The sequence below is a fragment of the Oryx dammah genome, unplaced genomic scaffold (assembly GCF_014754425.2).
Source record: "Oryx dammah isolate SB20612 unplaced genomic scaffold, SCBI_Odam_1.1 HiC_scaffold_21, whole genome shotgun sequence".
Lineage (NCBI taxonomy): Eukaryota > Metazoa > Chordata > Mammalia > Artiodactyla > Bovidae > Oryx > Oryx dammah.
Window position 1 is genome coordinate 76301686 of NW_024070205.1, and position 16020 is coordinate 76317705.

The 16020-nt window shown below is 49.4% G+C and overlaps 1 protein-coding gene across 5 annotated transcripts in view; it reads right to left on the reverse strand.

Annotated features, from left to right (window-relative positions):
- Positions 1-13155, reverse strand: part of NFASC (neurofascin) — a 95321-nt gene extending 82166 nt beyond the window's left edge. For all 5 annotated transcript variants that reach the window (XM_040262996.1, XM_040262994.1, XM_040262998.1 and 2 more), the window contains exon 1: positions 13051-13155. The gene's annotated coding sequence lies outside the window, so the exon portion shown is untranslated. The remainder of the gene's footprint in view (positions 1-13050) is intronic.
- Positions 13156-16020: the final 2865 nt, after the last annotated feature.

The following is a 16020-nucleotide window of genomic DNA, read 5'->3' on the forward strand; positions in this document are numbered from 1 at the left end:
AAAGGTCAGTTTTCATTCCAATCCCAAAGAAAGGCAATGCCAAAGAATGCTCAAACTACCGCACAATTGCACTCACCTCACACGCTAGTAAAGTAATGCTCAAAATTCTCCAAGCCAGGCTTCAGCAATACGTGAACCGTGAACTCCCTGACGTTCAAGCTGGTTTTAGAAAAGGCAGAGGAACCAGAGATCAAATTGCCAACATCCGCTGGATCATGGAAAAAGCAAGAGAGTTCCAGAAAAACATCTATTTCTGCTTTACTGACTATGCCAAAGCCTTTGACTGTGTGGATCACAATAAACTGTGGAAAATTCTGAAAGAGATGGGAATACCAGACCACCTGACCTGCCTCTTGAGAAACCTGTATGCAGGTCAGGAAGCAACAGTTAGAACTGGACACGGAACAACAGACTGGCTCCAAATAGGAAAAGGAGTACGTCAAGGCTGTATATTGTCACCCTGCTTATTTAACTTCTATGCAGAGCACATCATGAGAAACGCTGGGCTGGAAGAAGCACAAGCTGGAATCAAGATTGCCAGGAGAAATATCAATAACTTCAGATATGCAGATGACACCACCCTTATGGCAGAAAGTGAAGAGGAACTCAAAAGCCTCTTGATGAAAGTGAAAGAGGAGAGTGAAAAAGTTGGCTTAAAGCTCAACATTCAGAAAACAAAGATCATGGCATCTGGTCCCATCATTTCATGGGAAATAGATGGGGAAACAGTGGAAACAGTGTCAGACTTTATTTTGGGGGGCTCTAAAATCACTGCAGATGGTGACTGCAGCCATGAAATTAAAAGATGCTTATTCCTTGAAACAAAGTTATGACCAACCTAGGTAGCATATTGAAAAGGAGAGACATTACTTTGCCAGCAAAGGTCAGTCTAGTCAAGGCTATGGTTTTTCCAGTGGTCATGTATGGATGTGAGAGTTGGACTGTGAAGAAGGCTGAGCGCCGAAGAGTTGATGCTTTTGAACTGTGGTGTTGGAGAAGACTCTTGAGAGTCCCTTGGACTGCAAGGAGATCCAACCAGTCCATTCTAAAGGAGATCAACCCTGGGATTTCTTTGGAGGGAACAATGCTGAAGCTGAAACTCCAGTACTTTGACCACCTCATGTGAAGAGTTGACTCATTGGAAAAGACTCTGATGCTGAGAGGGACTGGGGGCAGGAGGAGAAGGGGACAACCGAGGATGAGATGGCTGGATGGCAACACTGACTCGATGGACATGAGTCTGAGTGAACTCCGGGAGCTGGTGATGGACAGGGAGGCCTGGCCTGCTGCGATTCATGGGGTCACACAGAGTCGGACACGACTGAGCGACTGAACTGAACTGAAGACAGTTTCTGTCACAAGCGCTGAACTTTACCATTAAGGAGTGAGTGGATGGGTGTGTCTATCCACTAACAAAACTTTATTCACAAAACAGGCCGTGGACCGGGATTGGCCCGGGGGCTGCAGGTTGCTCACCACTGGCTTAAGCTTTCTCCCATCTTCGTGGAATTCTCGAGGCTCAGACCATGCCCTGCTCATTTTTGTGTCCCCAGTGCCTGGCAGGGTCCCTGGCAGGAAATATTTAGGGAAAGGAAGATCCAAGTAAAAGTCTCAGTCCTGCCATTTATCTTCTGTAAACTACTTGTTTTACAAACCTTTTCAAAAATCTCATAAATGGAAATAAATATTCCTGCTTTGTCTGCTGCAGATGGTGGTTGTGAGAATCCCATGAATAAAGCATAGGAACACGAAGCACAGTACAAATGGAAGCGGTCTCACTGTTCACGTGAGTCCACTACACAGGCCTTTATCGTGTGAGCCTGAACCCGGGAGAGGGTCTATGACCTGCCTGCCGTCGCTCCGCCCACCTGATGGGTGGTGTGGGGCTTGCCCGCAGCCCACTCCCTGCCCTACCACTCCGTCTAGCTCCGGGGACGACGCCCAGGGGCGAGGCTCCTCAACCATTTCTCCTCTCCCCATCGCTCCACTCGCTTTGTCCTAGCTTCCAGATTCCATAGCTGCCCCCCCGGGCAGGTGTGAAACAGACTGCGTTTGTGACAGATGAATGGCTCGATGGGCTCTGAGGCCTCCCAGAGGCTAGAGCATGTTCTCTGGGTTAGCATCAACAGAGGTAGAAGCTGATGACAGCCTGGTAGTGGATGGTGAGAAGGAGGACGGCATCAAGGTTTCTAGGCTGGGAGACTGCATGGGTTGACACTCAAAACTGGCATCAGGAATTAAGGAAGGGGAAACGTCTGGAAGTGACTGGGGCTAGGGAGATCATGAGCTTGGAACCAAATATGTCCGGTTCGAAATGCCCAGGGCTGTGAACAAAACACCTCTGCAGGTAGCCTGACGCTGTGTTTCTGAATTACTGCCTGCAGATACGCACAGCGACAGATTAGTGCTACAGGGCCACGTGCCAGCAGCTAGCTCTTAGAATAAACTAATGAAATGACTAGAATAGTACTACAAGAGCCAAGTAAGGAATACACTCACACATCACTGCCACAGGATATTGTGGGGGGAGCAGAGAGATAATAAAAGCCCAACGGAGCCAACGCAAAACTCAGTCACCCTGCATCAGATTAAAAAAACAAACACGCAGCAGGGTTATTACTGTGGCTGCCTGGAAGCAACCTGTTCAGAAATCAGAGAGAGGAGCTGAAACAAAAGAGCAAAGAGAAGCCCATCAAAACAAAGGAGTGGGGAAGGACCGTGTGCGTGGGGTCTCAAAAGAACTCAGAAGTATCCCAAGCCAGGCCCTGGGCTCCCTGCAGACAGGCAGGCAGGCCCTCTCAGGGGAACTCAGGACTAGGGCATAAGGAATTTCTCATCATTTGTTCCCAGTACCGACGAGGAACAGTTGCAAATGATGTATACATAAATGTAAATCCAAGTGGCTCAGGTCATATAGATCTGTAATATATAAAACCTGTAATAATCACATTTTCACTCACTTTTCATTTTCTTTCTTCAAGAACAGAGAAAGAGCTTGTACGTGTCTTCTATTACGTTTGTTCTGGCAGAAAAAATAGCCGAGGAGCTGACCTACACTGTCTGTGCACCGCTCAAGCCCTGTGACCTGGCTCCCACCCCATGTGGCCTCTTCTCCCGCAGGGCCAGCCTGGGCCTTGCACCCCCCGGCCCCCAGACCAGCCAGGAAGTTTCTGCACCTTCAGCCACCTCTGTGAAGGCTGGAAGTGCTAACCCCCTTACCTCTCTACAGTGCAAATGCCCCTCGTCACCAAGGCCCTCAGTGGCAACCCCTCTGCAGTGCAGACCCTACCTTCCCACTGAAAGTGGGCTGCGATTTCTCCTGTACCCCCAGCATGCTCTGTTCCAGGGGTTATACATATCCTCCTGCCAGTGAGACTGGTTGTTCCTACAACCATCTCCTGCATCGGACTCTGAACTTCCTCAGTCTAGGTTTTGTCTCCCTCAGTAGCAAACCAGTACAACAAATATTCGTGGAATGAGTGAACAGCCATCTTATCAGACACTTCCTCTTAATTGAGAGATATGCATGCATCAAGAATTAGTGTATTAGAAATTCTTGATTAAACCATATATAAGGAAACTTGTTACAGCATACACCTGAGTAATAAAAATAACAATAACCTAATAACAACTATTAAGCATCCCATGAAGTAGACAGACCTTGTCCCTGCTCAGCAGACACACTCGTCCCCCTTTTCTCTGAAATCCACCCCTACTCCCTCTCAGGGTGTCTGTCTGATCTCAGTCAGGGCCTCCTCATTTCTTCCATCCTGCAGACAGACTCTCAGAACTAGGGATTCAGGGGCTCCAGGTACTAACCCCTGAATGGCCATCTATTCTGTTCCCAGCCTCCTTGCACCCTCATCCTGAGGGTTTCAGCTCAGCCGCTCTGATTCTGAGGTCCCCTTCTGCAGAGGGGTGCCCCAGGCGCTGGGGAGGACCCTCCTCCCTGCTCCCCTCCTTCCGCAGGTCCACAGCTCCCTTCCATGTCTTATGCCAAGGGAGGAACCAGGCAGCAGATGGTGACCCCAGCCCGCGTGCTCCCTCCGCTCACAGGCATCTGAAGGCCGCACGGGTTTCCTAGGAAACTCAAGTACCCCATACTGGTGATCCCCAGCCTCTCCCAAAGAGAGCACCAAGCAGGGAGGAGGAAGACAGAGGGAAGACGAGACCGATGGGAAGGTGCAGGAGGAGCTCCATGCCTTCCTTCCAAGTTGCCCCAGTGAAGCCAGACGCCTCACATCTCCCCTTCACCCCCACAAGCCGGCCACAGTCTCAGCATCTTCACAAAGTTTCGCTGCCCATGCAATCCTCCCCTTCTCCCTTTTGGGGCTGTAACTACACGAGCCCTCCTGGGGCCCCAGGACTTGACAACCTAAGAAAGCACTCACCAGCCTGCTTCTTCATCTGCCTCTCCCCTGCCCAGGAGAGGAGACCCGCTTCCTCCCTGCGTGGGGTCCGACCAGTTGTCTTCTAGGATTTTCCAACAACTAAGGACACCTTGTATGTGGATTCAAGCCCCCTTCCCCCTCCTCCCTCCTCAGGGATGGAGGAGGGTGGTCTCCATCTGCTCGGTGGCTGTGTTGCCTGCTTGGCTCCCTGGCATTGTCAGAGGGAGCGATCTGGGAGGAGAGAGGGGCTGTGTTTAACCATTGAGAGGGCTCCCTTGGCAGCAGGGGCACCGGCAGGTCTGGCCCCTCCTCGCCCTGCCTGAGGTCACGGGGTCTCAGCAGGAGTGGGGGATGGGGAACAACAATATCAGGTGGCCCTGAATCCCACCAGGGGAGGGGGCGGAGGGGGACACCTGGGTTTAGGATTAAGGATTTGGCTGAAAACAACTGTTCCCTGCCCAACACCCAGAACTAATCTATTGGTTGAAACCTAACCACTTGGCTATTTATTAGGTTGGGAACAAGGGAAGGAGGGGGCAAGAAAGGAGAAAGAGGGAAGAGGCCTCTCCCCTGGGGTGCCCGCCATGAGCATCAGATGAGCTTCTCAGGCTCCCTCCAGGCTGCCAGGGGCCCAGAGCGCAGGCAGGCGCCTTGGTGCTCACAGGCCACCAGGCCGCTTGTGAAGGCTGCGCCCACCCGGCACGTGTCCCCCTTCTGGGCAAGAGGTGCAGGCCCCTCATTGTGGGGGCAGAGCTGGCTGGGACACTAAGTCAACAGAGCTCAGACAGGGAGACCTGCTGCGTGGCTTTGCATCGCTGACTTGTGTGGGTCTACCAAAAGTCTTTTAACCTTCCGCTTATAATGGATCTTGGGCTATTTTTTTTCCCCATCACCACAATGCTTCAATGAATATCCCTCTGCATATAATATAGAGGAAGTGGGGTGGCTGCCTTATCCTGTCTCTTTAACCCCACGCCAACTGGAACCTGAAATATATCTTAGCCTGGTATAGAGAGGCAGCCCGAAGTATAAGTGGCCAGTCCAACCCGGGACATCCCACTGCACAAGCCAGTAGTTGCTGGACACACTGGGAGGGGCTTCCCCGGTGCTGCAATCCAACCGAGCCAGCTTTCTGACGTCCTCTGGGGCTGTGCATTTTCTCCACATTATTATTATTGCTTACTCGCTCATCCTCCAAGAGGCAGGACTAGGAAGCACATGTGGAATGGAAAAGACTCAAATGTAGCCAGTGCCGCTGCCTATCAGCTGGTCAGACTCTGCACAGGGGCTGCCTTCGATACGGTTTGTAGATATCTGTGAATTTGCATTATTCTGGCTCCGCTCACTGCCACTCTCAGTGTTAACTGAGCTCTGACCAGGCTCCTTACAAAGACTAGCAGGTAAAACAGACTGTAAAGGAAACAGAAGTTAATAAGTAGGGTATGCAGACAGCCTCCAGCTTGGAGACACCAGCTAGAGACACAGGCAACAGCCTTCCCTCAGTGGGGGGAGAAATTCTGCCACCTCCAGGAAGGAGAAGGAGAGCCCCCACCTCTCCATAACTCAAGAGCCAGCTTCGCGTTCATCTCCCTGTTTTCCACCCTCAGGGAGAGAGTTTCACAGCAATTAGACACACATCTTTTTCACAGCTGGAGGGAGAGGAGAGAGGGCTTGTGAAGCTCCCCACCGCCACCAACGTGGGGGAGAAAACAGCAGGATAGCAGAGCTGGCCCCCTGCTGGCTGATGGCCTGTTAGCAGAGGCTAGAGAGAAGAGTAATCATAACCGACAGACATAATCCTGTGTGTGCAAGGGTGCAGCCCAAGGTCGAGGGAGGGTGAGGATGGACCTGGGTTCAGAGGAAAGATAGAGACTGGAGACAGAAGGCCTGAAAGGGGGCTTGGATTTAGTCTGAAAAGACCTAGGGTTCCTCAAAACATGCAACAGAGAATTACTGTATGCTCCAGCAAACCACTCCTGAGTATACACCAAAGAACTAAAAATATATGTCCACATGAGAACTTGTGCATAAATGTGTTCAGCAGCATAGCTGATCACAGACACACAGTGGAAACAACCTGAATGTCGATCAGCTGAGGATGGATAATTAAAATGCAGTATATCTGTATATATAATGGAATATTATTTAACCACCAAAGAGGAATGATACAGAGAGACATGCTACAATGTGGATGAACCTTGAAAACACCACGCTAAGTACAAGAAGCCAGACACAAATGACCACGTATCGTACCATTCCATTGATATGAAATGTCTGAAACAGGCAAATCCACAGAAGTAGGAAATAGACTGATGACTGTCCAGGGCTAGAGGAAGACTGAGCTTCCCTGGGGGCTCAGATAGTAAAAAATCTGCCTGCAGTGCGAGAGACCCGGGTTCGACCCCTGGGTCAGGAAGATGCCCTGGAGAAGAGAATGGCTACCAAACCAGTATTCTTGTCTGGAGAACTCCATGGACAGAGGACCTAGTGGGCTACAGGCCATGGGATCGCAAAGAGTTGGACATAACTGAGTGACTAACCCTCACTCCCTGAGAGAAAGACCGTGGTCAGGGGGAAGAGGAGGGGCTGCTAATGGGTACGGGGCTTTCTGGTGAATGGAGAAGGTAATGAAAATGTTCTAAAATTAACTGTGGTGATTAGTGCCCAACTCTGTGAATATATTAAAAATCAGTGCATAAAATTTTTAAAACTTATTTTTTATTGAAGTATAGTTGATATGCAAGTTGTGTATTTTATCATGGTGAATTGTACGGTATGTGAATTCTATCTCGATGAAACTATTGTTTAAAACATCAATGAGAAAGAAGGATTAATTACATAAGAACTTGGAAGACTTTGTTAGAAAACTGTGATACTTCAATAAGGAGAATAAACGATTAAATTTATAAACGTAGCTTCAAATGTTCAAAGGAACTCAAGTTTATTAATGGACTCAAACAGACGATTATTAACATTTATGAGATTTATAAAAAGAACTGTAAAATATATCAGTTGAAAGGTTTAAGAAAAAACTAGGTTTGGGGATCAGTATATTGAATATTGATTTTTTAAAAAAGACTTTGGGCTAACTCCTTGGATGCCACCCAGAACAAGTCAGAGTCTGCGTACTCCCTGCCTCCGCAGTAAGCTGCACAGCAGACAGAGAGCTGCAAGAAGCGTGGCCCGAGACCTCAGTCTCCATCTCGGCAACTCCCCTGAAGGCTGGCGGCTGTGCCCCAGCCGGCTTGCTTCCAGACCCTCGCTTCCGCACTCCAGTCACCGGCCACTGCATTCCCAGGCTCCCTGAGTGGGCTGTCTGCTTGCAGCCAGGCCCCTGTCCATCTGAGGAGCTACCATCTGGACCCATCTGTTCACCATGTCACTCATGTTAAGCTGCTTACTCCACCCTCTCTTTGTGGGATTCCAGGCCCAGTTTCAACAGACCAGGGTTCTAAAGCCATTTGAAAACCGCAGGATGAGCTCAAGCACGAGAGAAAAGGGTGGGGGCAGGGGAGCAGGAAGGCTGTTTGAAGAAGCTTGGGGTGGGGAAAGGAGGACGGACCTCCAGCCCCTTCACTGACTGTGAGCTTTTTGGGGCCAAGGGCAGTGTCTTCTCCTTCTTTCCTACACTCTTCATAGAAATGAGCACCAGATGAAAGCAGAACAGGACCAACTGGGAACATGCAGCCTGGGGGAAACACGCCAGACAGGGATTCCGAGCCACAGCCTCAAGAGGAAGGGATGTGCTGGGATCTGTCGGGCTCAGGAAGGCGGTGCAGGCTTGAGAGCCATGTACCCGAGGTTCCCTCTCACCGCACAGTTCAGCAATTCATTTACCCTCTCTCTGTCAGAGCCTGAGCTTGCTTGTCTTTGAATGGGATAATACACGTTTATTATAATATTATTGTGATTACTAATTAAATGAGTTGATTTAATTCATTTTAAATGAATTAATGGGCTAATGCATTTGTATAGCATCTAACGGGCTTCTCTTGTAGCTCAGTTGGTAAAGAACCGGCCTGTAATGCAGGAGACCCACGTTCAACCCCTGGGTTGGGAAGATCCCCTGGAGAAGGAAATGGCAGCCCGCTCTAGTATTCCTGCCTGGGAAATCCCATGGACAGAGAAGCATGGGGTGGCAAGAGTCAGACACGACTTAGCAACTGAACCACCACCACGATAGCATCTAAAGGCAAGGCCTGGCCCAAACTTGACTTTCAAAAGTTATTTGTTATTTCTTCTTCCCCACATGTGACAGATGGTACAATGCTTTGTTACATGGCTTTGGACAAGCTGGACTTTCGACCCTAGATGTGTCTTACGGATCTACAAAATACACAGTGCCTGTGCTAATAACCATAACCTAGCTCTGGGGCCTGGAGAAGGCAATGGCGACCCACTCCAGTGTTCCTGCCTGGAGAATCCCGGAGACGGAGGAGCCTGGGGGCTGCCGTCTATGGGGTCGCACAGAGTCAGACGCGACTGAAGCGACTTAGCGGCGGCAGCAGCTCTGGGGCCAAGGAGTCATCGCCCCCTCGTCGTACGGTCATCTGCATAAGTGCTGTCTACTGTGGACCACACAGAAAGGCAGCTCCTGTGAGATTCCAGAGCAGCCAAAGCAGCCCTTCGCTTCCCTCTCTCCTGCCTCAACCCTGCGTCCTGAACCAAAGCGCGAGGAGCTCCTGGAGACCACTGCCCCACCCCTATTCCGCCCCTGCCCACCCAGCCTCTTCCACCCGTGGCCCCACGGCCCATGACATCAACCATGCCAGGCGGGAGTCGACCCGAAAGGAGCCAGGTCCGTTCTTCTGAGGCTTCCATCCTGCTGTCAATATTGGTCTAGCTGCTGATATTCCAAGGAGAGCACCTCCCTGGCTGCATTTGTAAGGTTCCTGTCTGGCGTGACAGGGAGGAAAGGACCAGGAGAGCAGGAGGGAGCAGCATCTGTTCCCTCCCCTCCCTCCAGACCTCTGCATTTACATCCAACTCAGACACTGGGCTGGGTCCAACTGCCGTCCTGGCAGGCTTCTGCAGGCTGGAGATGCGAAAACACAGGAGGGTGGAGCGGGGGTGTGGGACAGACAGGGGACGGCCGTTCCCTCTGTTATGAGATGCGCTGTCTGTCTAGGGGTCTGCGGCTGAGTGCTGGCTATGATGCTTATGCCAAAGACACCGCGGGCTCCAGCGGTGGAGGGGAAAGCCGCGTTAACGCCCCCAGCGAGTGCACACACCTGTGTGTGGCAGGGCCTCTCTCTGCTGCAGTCTCTAGTCCTCCCGTTAGAATCAGAAACTCACGGGGTGACACGCTGTCTCAAACCCAGCAGCCCCACCTCCGCTATACAGGTGGGTTCAGCAGGGCGGCAGCAAGGCTGGGGGAGGTGGCATAGAAGTGAGTGCATCGCGTCCAGAGATGAGGCAGACGGCACACGCCACTGAGGGGACCAGCTCTCCCTGCGGTCACCGGTGGCTCCACACCCAGCCATGCACACCTTAGCCCCCAGGAGAGGGTGGTAAGCATGGGTGCTGTCTCAGGGGCCCGGAGTTGGTCCTGGGGAGGAGAGTCCCCAGTGAAGCCCCACGGCCCACCCCCGATCATCTCCCAGCCTGGCCAAGGAGGCCCGCTGCAGTGTTTTTGGAGGGAGAAGGCCCAGCACCTGGCAGGGAGGCTGAGGGGTGTGAATGCAATTAACCAAATGACGCCATCTGAGACACCGAAGGCCTGGGGAGGCTGGTGGTTCCTCTGCCTGCGTCAGAGGGCAGGTGTGCGCTCCGAGCGCCTGGCAGGCCCAGCAGCTGAGGCACCAAGGGAGGGAGAGGTTAGTCTGAGCGGGCAGGTGCTCACGCTGGCCTGGTGGAGGGGGAGGGCAGAGGGGGCATGTGTGGGAGCAGATGCCAAGGTGGCCCCAGATGGCTGTGGCCCGGAACAAGAGGAGAGCAGAGAGGAGGAGGGCAGACAGACAGATGACTTACTCATCTGAGGCCTCCCAAGCGGAGACACAAAATCAGATCTCTACCTAGAACATGGCTAGAGTCCTGCTCAGAATCATCTGTGCAGCCCAGCCCACCCTGAGAACACTCTGCAGCCCCGAAGTCAAACGGCCAGCTGCGTGGTCCCAGCGCTGCAGGATGGCCGGGGTTTCCATCCAGGCGCGGGCACTTTCTCAGCCGTGAGCGCTGAGCACACTCCTTCACCTGTCGTTGTGACACCCGTAAAACGTGGTAACAATGTGCGCCGTTTCACAGAGTTGCTGTGCGTTGGATTACAGGGAACACGCTGAGCACGGGTGGCCGGGGAGCCCTCCGGGGCTGATTCAGGCAAGGCTGACTGTTACCATCCTCTAAAGAGCCTGCTCAGTCCTCCTCCTCTCAGAACTTCCTGGGCCCTCAGTAGCCACAGTGTGTACTCTTGTTTTCTTCTTTTTTTTAAGTTTCCCAGTCAATCTGAAAGTCCTCTGATCCTTTGATCCTTCATGATGCCTCAGACTGGAGGAGGCGGTGTGGTGTCCCAGCAAGAAAAATGGCTCACAATCCAGGACATCTGAGTCCTAATATGAGCTCTGTTAGGAATTCGTTTTGTGGATGTTAGAGAAATAACTTCTTGAGCCTCAGTTTATCCATCAATCAAATGGGAATGCTGACACCAGCCTTGCCCTCATCACAGAACTTTCATGAAAGTCAAATGACACAACTAATCTAAACAAACGCACTATAAAAATAAAAGCTCTGAACCAATATTAGGCTTGCAGATGAGACTGGAAGTGTCCAGACGTATGAACTAGAACAGGTTTGCCCTGCATCAGGCACGCTGCGGCAGGGTGGGACTCCAGCTGCCAGTCAGATGGACTGCTGGACAAGGACCCTGCTATCATCAGAGAAGCGGGTTCCTCAGGGAGGGATCTGGCTGGGCAACCCTGAATGTGTGTGACCAGCGAGGAGGGCAGAGGGGCCTTTGGAGGGAGCACAGAGATAGAAAGTAGGGAGGGTGCAAGTACCAAGAGAGGGGGCACAGCAACCCAAAGCTGGACCAGCCCCTGATTCTGCACACACCTGGGGTCTGTTCCTATGCTGTGCCACAGATACTTATATGCCCGTTATAATAACCTACACATTATTTTTGCAACCAGAGTGCTCCAAATACAAAGCAAAAAAACCCTGGTGTCCCCCTGCTACTGCCAGTATGTTTAAGTTCAGTCTTTAGCAGCAACGATCAGGCGAAAAAGTCCTGTGGTCAGATGGATTTCCCAGGTGGTCCCTGAAACCTGACACCGTTCTGGGGCAAGTTGCAGATCCAGAAGAACCCCCACAGAAACTAACTTCATAAAACCAGGTATATCCGAGCCACTGCTGCTATGACAAAGAACAACTTTCATATACTGAATACCTACTGCTGCTGCTAAGTCACTTCAGTCGTGTCCGACTCTGTGCGACCCCAAAGAAGGCAGCCCACCAGGCTCCCCCGTCCCTGGGATTCTCCAGGCAAGAACACTGGAGTGGGTTGCCATTTCCTTCTCCAATGCATGAAGGTGAAAAGTGAAAGTGAAGTCGCTCAGTCGTGTCTGACTCTCAGCGACCCCATGGACTGCAGCCCACCAGGCTCCTCCACCCATGGGATTTTCCAGGCAAGAGTACTGGAATGGGGTGCCATTGCCTTCTCCAGAATACCTACTCTAAGCCTACTATATGCCAGGCACAATGTAGGGCTCCTTTATGTTTCATCTTGACCACAAGATATTCCTTATTACCCCCACGTAGACAGCTAGAGTGGCTTGAAACTTTCCTACAGTCATAAAGCAAGGAGAGCTGGATTTTGTCCAGAGCCCAAATCCATGTTATCAGCATGTCCCGTTCCTCTTTTAGCTCCCTCCCTGCCTGCATCCTCCCAGCCCAAATCCCCAACTCTTTCTGGGAGGAAGGAAGACGTCTGTAAAGGGAACTGGAGCAATGAGGCAGAGATACCCACACTCAAGAATGGGGAAACGCTTCTCTGTTCAGGCTTCCAGGACAGACTCCCTCTGCCCAGAAGCCTCCAGGCTGCTTGTTTGTGGTTCAGTGCCAATTACACCTTGGTTAAAACTGTAGCCCTTAATTCTTGCATGTCCTCCTCTGACATTCCTGCCTGGAGACTGAAACAGGAGCTGCCGGGAGCAGCAGCAAATTTTATCCCAGAATGGAACAATGCAGACCCTGGACACAGGGTGTGGCTTCAGGGACGTCAGCTTCAGCCACGAACCATGCCCTGGACAGCTGTCCATCCACCAGGGCCCCCTGCCCACCCAGAGAAGGGGTTCTCACAAGGGCCCCCATATGCTGGTGCTGTCATTCAGGAGGCTCCTCGGTTGCAGAGGCCAGGCTAAGGGGGGTGCGGGTCACAAACACAGCTGTTCCCCAGTTTTTCAAATGAGGTGAACAGTCAGGACAATATGCAGGGCTAATGCTGGCTCACTACATCCGCTGGAGAAAAAGGAACAAGTGCTTCCCCAAAGTCAGCCTCCCGGCCAAGGACAGCCTTGCAGTCGGGCTCTGTGGCCCACTATGGGGAAGAGGATGGAGCTGTCCCTCAGAAGATTCCAGAGCCAGAAACTTCTCTCATCAAAGAGAAGGGGCAGGAGGCAAGAAATTCCCCCCACCCTGCCCCAGAGCCAGGGAACCAGGCACTCACCGTCTCTGCCTCATTCAGCCTCCTTCCTGTAACGCCAGAGGGGGCTCCCTTCCCGGCTGCAGAGGCAAGGAAAACTCCAGCGTCCCAAACTGCACATAAGTCAATCAACCTGTCACAAAGCAAACACAAAGAAGAACCCCAGGGTCACTCGAGGAAAGAAAGAGAAAAGGCTTTGTGCTTTGTAGCTTGTTCATTCACTGGGAAATTACATCTTTGTCTACACCCGTTTGCACAGTTTCACATAGCATAAGGGCATCTTTGTTCACAGAAATTCAAAGCACTCTGCAAGAAATGGGAGAGATTCTGCAAGGTGCCTAAGCGTGCTGGACTCTGGGGAAGGAAGGTCTTCTCTCTCTCTCTCCATAAGATCATTATTGTGACCTGACACCATAGTCAAATTGCAGAATCCTTAGTCACCTAAAGGAGGGAAGCCATATCTCAAAAGAATTTCTCCTACACCCAAGGGAGAATTTACCCAATAATTATTTCATTAATTTTCTTACTTAAGTATTATGTTTTTCTTCCCCATCTACAGATAATCAAACCAAGTTCATCATAAATAAATTGTACATTAAAAGGAGACCTGATTTTGGTGGTAGGAGACATGGGTTTTAGGTCCTAGCTTTTTTTATTATTTAGGGTGAGGTCGCAGAGAGTAGAACACGACTGAGTGACTGAACACCACCACTTCCCTACGTGTAACTCATTTTCCTCATCTGTAAAATGGGGAGAAGGCACAGGACAGTGCGTCGGATCACCAGACCATTAGTTGGCATTTCAAATGTTCAGGCCCCAGGTCTGATCCTTTGCGGCAATCATTTAGCCCTTCTCAGTACAGATAACATACCTCAGTCATTTGCTTTAACACTAAAATGTGTCTGTAGGAAACGGCAGCATCCGCCTGTGTGGAGGGGAATGTGGCAATATCTATCAAAATAAGTGTGCATTTCCTTTTTTGGCCCAGCAGTCTCAGTTCTAGGAATCTTTTCAAAATACATCCTGTATGATGCCCATGTTGTGACCTCGAGGATTACTGTTAAGTGAAAAAAACCATGGTAGGAAAAAGTGTTTAATATGCTATCATTTAAGAAAGGGAGAACAAATGCAAATATATATATATTTTCTGAAAAGACAAGGAAAAGATAAAGCATAAAATAAAATTTAAAGGATCTATAGGGAAAGGGAAGAATAATGTGGAGGGAACAGGGACTCTGAATACATCTTGTTTTGTGGATTTGCTTTGAAACATGTCAGTATTTGACATAATAATAAGGCACAATATTTTTTAAAGACATTCCTAAAATGAAAGTGTAGCAAATGAGTCTATGTGTCCAGTTGGTTGGTATAGCTACACACAGAGAAACTCAAATATGGCAGTTTGGCTGTATATCATTAGAGGGATACACCTTAATAAAAAGAACTGCCCCATCCCTCATCCCCCCGACGCAATACCCTAAACTGTTTTCCGTAATCATATTATTGATGAAGCTATGGTGTTTTAATTGTTGTCATTCTGAGACTTTTGTATGTATATTGTGGGATAAACCAAATGAGTAATAATATTTATATTACTGAAAAATAAGAGTTTCTTGTTGAAAGAAGAAATAAATGTAAGCTTGATGAGATCAAGTTAAAATTTTGTAATCCTGAGTGTGAGCTGGGAGTATCAGGATGAACTCCATGTTTTACACACACACACACACACACACACCATGTTTTACCTACATCCATACACACACACACACACCCACACACACCCACACACACCATGTTTTACCTACATACACACACACACACACCCACACACCCACACACACACCATGTTTTACCTACATCCATACACACACACACACCATGTTTTACCTACATACACACACACCCACACACCATGTTTTACCTACATCCATACACACACACACACACACACACACACACACTTCCTAGCCAGGCCTAGAAACAAGGATCATCCTAAAAGGAATGAGTATGCCCAGAATCAGATCATGAACTCTATGTACCATCCCCTAAAGGAATCAGGCTTTCTTGGAGGAAGGTCTGATACAGCAAATGTGTAAGTTGAGTCTAGAACATCTTGTCACATCAGAAAAGCAAACATTTCTAGAGTTACACCAAAAAGATTCAGAAGCTACCCAGCCTAGGATGTCCCTGGTTAAGCTGAGAATTAAAACAGAATCATGGCTACAATAGGTTGAAACATAACAAATGTGTTTAAATCTTACAAATCCCCAATAAGATTCTTAAAAACCCCAGATAACCCATGAATCACCTTTTAGGGATGCTAGGAACATCATTCATCATTTTAAAATCTGGTCAATAAAGCAAAAGGGGGAGGAGTGGGTAGCATCATTGCTGAGACAAGGCTGGCCTTGTACTAATCGTTGTTGAAGAGAGTGATGGATACATCAGGTCCATTATAGTACTCTCTCCTGGTTGTAAAACTTTTTCAAAATAAAGGTAAAATTTAAATGATAGAACAGGTTGAGAAATGAGAAATCTTAGAATGCTAATTCTTGAAACCTTAGAACCATAGTTATTTAATCCTAACAACAATCCTATATGGTAGCCAAGGATACAGACATTATTATCCCCACTTTGCACTGCAAGAAATAAGCGTAAAGAATCCTTTGAGTCAGGATTCAAGCACACACATTCTTATTCCAAAGTTCACTATTTAACAGTTGCTTCTTTAATATTCTCATCTTTTATATCTGCATTAATAAAATTTTCATTGCCTACATGAGGTTAACGGGAGCTACCACGAGAAAAGTCCTTGGAAAACAAATCTTTGTATATATATCTTTCTGTCACTTGAAAATTGGGGACTAGATTTGTCCTATGTAGTTGTTGTGAGGATCCAGTGGAAACTGTGATTTGAAGATGGACAGATACCAAGAGAGACAAACAGAGAACCCTTAAAGATGACTGAGATTACAATTACCCCAATGCCTTTAC